General features: G+C 35.1%; 1 protein-coding gene across 6 annotated transcripts in view; it reads right to left on the bottom strand.

Moving 5' to 3' along the window:
* The window catches only part of tead1 (TEA domain family member 1 (SV40 transcriptional enhancer factor)), a 56,427-nt gene extending 52,365 nt beyond the window's left edge, over positions 1-4,062 (bottom strand). For 3 of the 6 annotated variants that reach the window (XM_015383457.1, XM_015383460.1, XM_015383459.1), the window contains exons 1-2: positions 3,821-4,059; positions 3,270-3,378 (exon numbers count right to left, since the gene is read on the bottom strand). The gene's annotated coding sequence lies outside the window, so the exon portion shown is untranslated. Of the gene's footprint in view, positions 1-3,269; positions 3,379-3,820 lie in introns of all 6 variants that reach the window. The other 3 variants (XM_015383458.1, XM_015383461.1, XM_015383456.1) reach the window with 2 other exon arrangements.
* Positions 4,063-5,614: the final 1,552 nt, after the last annotated feature.

Genomic DNA, 5,614 nt, shown 5'->3' with positions numbered 1-5,614 from the left:
TATATATATATCCTCTTTTGTGTCTTTGCAAGTTATTACCTCTTTTAAATAAATTGCCGATGTTATAGCAAAGACATTTCCATTTATTTACTGGCAATGCCAAAGCTAATTGTACACTGTGCATCCTAATACACACACAATATTTGACAATCATAAAAGATGCACAGAAACAAAATGCATTTTATTTTTTATATTCAGATACATGTTTAAGATGGTAGACACACTAGCATGTGGGGCATGATAAAAGACAGACTGTGAAAAATGCTTTACAACACGAGCTGCAAAAAAATGAAAACAAGCACTAAGTCTAGTGTAATAAACAACTAAGGCAAGTTTATCATAAACAGTAACTCGGAAATCAACAATGCTGAAACTTATAACAGGTAACTATAATTTTCTGGGTTACTCCAAAGCCTAGATGCTGTTAAAGAAAGAGGTGCTTTGTAAGCGCAATAAAACATATATAAATCCTGTATCTAACTCTTGCATTGTAGTTCTATTTGGAAAGGATGACAAAGTAGATACCATGTTCATAGATTAGTTACTTCCTCACTGCCAGACCACAACTCCTTCCTTTCACATTGATCTAGCAGGCCAGTAGGAAGTAAAGAAATTAGCAAAGCAACACGGGCACATAGCTCCAGCCTCTGTTCCAACAATAGGGAACTTTTAAAGGCTGGACTCAGGAAAAAAAGGCTTCATGCCATAGGTATGGACACAGTCACTATAAAAAGAAAAATACTATTTACAATAGATCTGCAGTGATGTGAGTATTGCTAGCTCTAACATATGTTTAATCATTCAAGTGGTGTGTGTTGCTTTAATTAATAAAGAACAGTTTTAAAAATGTCCATCTGCAGTTGTAGATGTGATTCTTTTTATCTCTCATATAAATTGTAAAATCTCTTCTACTAAAATCGATGAAAAATGGTCTTAGATAATCTGTAAAATATTCTTATTTTAAGAATTTAAGATGAATGCATGTGAGCAAAAAAATTGAGTTATTTTAATTTACAAACACATTTTGGCTAATTCTAAATGTAATTCTTAAGTGAAGGTGTGGCACCGTCCCCAAAATGTTATCCAGGCTGCTATCCAGCAAGTCCAGTGGTTACATAATATAAAAGACAAAGCATTGTTTTTTCTTTTTTTTTCTTTTTAGTAAGCTGATTTATTGTAAAAGAAAGGGAAAGTGTTTTTTCTACTTTTAATCTGTACATATTTGCTATCAATGTTGCATAAGCTATATTTAATACTGTTTACTACAAGAGAACACATGTTACATAAGTTAAGAGCATGCATTCTACCTTAAAAAGAAAAACAAACTTAATCCTTAAATACAAAAGGTGTGAAGATCTGCGGACAAACACTTGCACTGAACGTCTATTATTTATTCTTTTCCAGCTGCTATTATTTCGATGTAAACAACATGTCTGTAATCTTAATGAGATATTAAAACACAGACGGAGAGCTCACAAGAGAGCAAGTCGGATTACTTGATTTGTTGTATTGCTTTCAGTTAAACTAATAATCTATATAAAAAAAAACCTTGATTAAATCAAATCAGGTTATAAGAGCAGAGTCAGGTGTGATCTGATGACCCATTTGTATGGCAAACCAAATTTAAGCATTTAAAAGAGAAAACATTCAGTGTGACACATGCTTTAATTATTCTATGTGGACAGAATAGTGCATGTTTGTGAACAACATAACACTTATAGATCCTTCTGATGCAGGATGCTACCCATTTCTCTCTGAGCTTATACCGGCTAACGACAATGAAATGTTTACCTTTGAATAATGAATGCTGTTAAATATACACAAAGTAGAAAAACGTATATACATTTAGAAGTATTAATATTTGTAATACTCAAAAAAAATGTAATAAATATGATAAGGTGTGAAATCCAAATATGTCAGAAACTGCAGACAAAAAAATCAAGCTTGTGTCCTAAATCATATCTAGTTTTGCATATAGCAGTATGCCTCTATATCTCTGTATGATCAGTCTACTAAAGTGATACCTCTGCTGAACCGCCTAAAAAAATGCAATCAAAGGCTATTTAGAGTTTTTTGTATATGTGCTTTGGTTTGATTAAAATTTATATATTTGTAATTCAGTTATATACACAGCCTTTTAAATGTATTCATACCCAATTTCTTTATATTACATTACAGCCATATGTCTTCATGCATTTTGTGCAACAGACTGAAACAAGGTAAAACAGAATAGACCCTAAATACATAATCAGAATCACAGAGGAATGGTTAATCAAACTATATTAATGTGTAAGGGTGGCCCAGTCAAAGTCCACCCTGAAAGTAATTAATAATCTATTGATCTAAACCCGCTGTTCTCAAACGCTCTGCATACAATCTGACTGGAATTAACCACAGGAAAAGGAATGCAAGCTGCTAGAGACATACCCAGAAAAAAGACTTGCAGCTTCAATTCCAGTGAAACATGGTAAAAAAAAATATCTACGCATAGGAAAATTTCAGATCTTAAAAGTGTTGAAAACTTTTCTCCTTTTCCTTCTGCTTCACAATCCTGCGTCAGTTTGAGCAGCTCTTATGCATAAGAAACAACAAAGTTAGTGGTTTTTAACCAACAGGCTGTGATCATGTTCAAGGAGTATGAATAGTTCCGCAAAAGACTTTATGTATATGAGTTATAATTTCAAATAGTTTTGTAATTATTTGAAATTTAATACATTTAGAGAAAGACATTTTACAAAAAACCGCACTTAAAACGACTTTAACTATACAAACTTTGCCAAAAAAAAAGGGTGATCCCCATTAAAGTCTTAAGTGTTGCCCTCCTAAATGTGTGTGGAGGAAATGATTGTAACAGAGTTGGACAGCAGCTGGACAGGGAGGGGGGGTAGATCAGTTTTAGCTGAGCAGGCATTTCCCAAAGCAGAGAACCCAAATTAAAGCTCTATAAGGCAGTTTCCACTCATTTCAAATAAGTCGCCACAGCTTTTTATGGTTTCATTGCATGGAAAATCCGGTAATAAACGGTTAGAGTTGAACATAAAATAGTTTTTTCCCCCTTTTTAAAATAAAGAATTATCCTGATCAGATCTTTATACTATGGAGTCAAACAATGCGCACAATTATTTAACTCTGTCACCTTTAATTACGGAACAAAAGACTCCAAAAGACTTCCTTATTCATAATTTGGTTTCTTTACTTACAATAACAACGTGCCCCAAACAAGCTTTCAGAACAAAAAACAAGCAAACAAACAATAAAATGATACTTACACTTAAACTTCGATGGCGATCTTAAAGCGGCGCCGTCAGCCGCGCTGAAGCAACAAGTCTCTTGTGTTTGTTTTCTTTCTTTCTCCGAGGTGGTCCGAAAAGGCTCCAACTACAGGGGAGGAAAACAGCAACGTTTCCAGCCGTCATCTTGTCCCAAAAAAACTGCATTACGCCTTTTTTCTGTTTATTTTTATTCGCCCTAAATTCAATAGAGAGCTTTTATTTCCCGCAGTCTGACGAGGAGTAAACGCAACCTGTGGCTTTTATAAGGGGCAGCAGGATCGGCGCTTCTTTACAAAAAATGTGAAAAATGTCAAAGATTTTCGCTGCCGTGTCAACGCCGTGGGCTACAGCAGAGTGTTTAAAGTGAGCAGCGGCCATCTATCCCCACCGAGGAAACAAACGAGCAAACCTCACTTCACTAGATGGGATATTTCCTAAATTCCTGGATAACATTTGAACACACTGTGCAGTCATTCTAAGACATCTAAACTAACCCTGGATAAGAAGTCTACAACCAGTTTGCATACCTGCAACTACATGAAACTTACCTCGTTATTGATATGTCATCTACAAATGTCCCTTTCTTTTGCTAATGTGATGTTAGTGGGGATTTTGAATACTATGTCAAGTTATTCTGGTGTTTATGGGCCGGCCAGGAAAGGTGGAGGTGAATCGCTTCACGCACTGACAGAGATGCGAAGAATGCTCGGAATGAGAGCAGGAATGAAATGAACGCAGGGAACGAGTTTGCGCCTGGGCGGAGCGAGTGGTGGCGTCATCCCGGGCCCGGGGGGCCAGCAGCCAGCCCGGGCAGCAGGCAGCGGCGGCGGCGGAGCGGCAGCAGCGCAGCGGGGACTAGGAGGAGGAGCGCACTGAACATCCCAGGAGCTGATGCCTTCAGGGAAGGAAAATAGACTCGGAATTCTCAGCTTCACTGAATGAAACCAACTCCACGTAAAACACATACTAAGCACAACAAATAAAACACTTTCATCTCATGTCTCACAAACCCGTGCATGATTGAAAAATCACCCATGTATTGCACTCATTTGACCCACTTGGTCCAGACTGTTTCCCACTGATGGGCATTCAACATATTTTCTGAGTAAACTTATACATTTGCCATACAGTTTTATCTGAGCCTTGATTCTCAGTGTGATCCTCCCGGTTGAAATGTAAAATTAAAAAATAAAAAAAAATAAAAAAATAATGAATTAATTAAAAAAAATAAAAAATAAAATGATTAATAATAATGATAATAAATATAAGTACATATTCAAAACCACTAGCTGGCCGCCAAGCCATGCATATATATGCTCAGCTGCTTTGTCAAAAAAAAGCAATTTACCGCTCCAAAACTTTCTGCATAAAAACCATAGACACCAACTCTAAAACAACCTGCACTGCCACTCTAAACATTACATTTGTCAAAAAAAAAAGTCTAAAAAATTATTAAGATTGTAACTCTGATTACTCAGGCTGACTTACAAAAATCAGTTTTCCAATATCAATTTATAAAACCTTTGAATTGATTCTCGTTGTCAATATTTGCAGGGAAACTTTCTGAGACAGTCAAAGAAATCAAAGTTTGCAATGTGCTTGTAGCCACTTTATTTACTCATGCTGCTCTTTTTGTTCAGTAAAATGAAATTAAATTAATATAAATCATTTGCTTTTTTTGGTTTGTTCCTGTTAAATAAAAATTTGATAATTAATGTAACTGCATGTGGTTTTACACTCAACATATGTATAGATATTTATATTTTTACTACTGCACATTAGATTTCCTACCATTGCAGCATCTAGTTATTCTGAGAATGTCTTCCATATTCAAATACAATTAGTACTGCCTGATATCTTTTGATGAATAATAAGACTTTAAGATTTAATTGTAAATCAAACTGAATTGGTCCCTTTTGAATAGAATCAATATGAAAAATCTGAATCAATACACAGCACTACTGATTAGGGCTGAACACTATTTAAATACCCAAGCTTTGAAAATGAAAAAATTATGAATATTTGAAAATTTGTTCCCTTCTTTTCAGAAAGAGTCTAACCCTCAGTGGAAATCTATGATCACCTATTGTTATATCATGGAGTTGTAACTGAACCATATTTTTTTCAGTTGTACCAGAAAAGTTTGAGTAATGTAAAATGTTATTAAGCCTTTTCCAAGTGCCACAAAGAAGATAAAATAAAGATTATGGAATGGTGTTGTGAATGTCCTGGACCTATATCTGATCAGATGCTGTGATCCTAAACAGTTATCTCAAATGTTAAAATTGCAGTTGCTTGTTGCAAAGACTGGGAAATTACTTAAAAGGTAAGGATCAGTTTGG

This window comes from Cyprinodon variegatus, unplaced genomic scaffold, assembly GCF_000732505.1.
Source record: "Cyprinodon variegatus isolate N-32 unplaced genomic scaffold, C_variegatus-1.0 Scaffold285, whole genome shotgun sequence".
NCBI classification, from domain to species: domain Eukaryota; kingdom Metazoa; phylum Chordata; class Actinopteri; order Cyprinodontiformes; family Cyprinodontidae; genus Cyprinodon; species Cyprinodon variegatus.
Note: the sequence above shows the minus strand (reverse complement) of the source record. Positions and strands in the feature narration are given on the sequence as shown.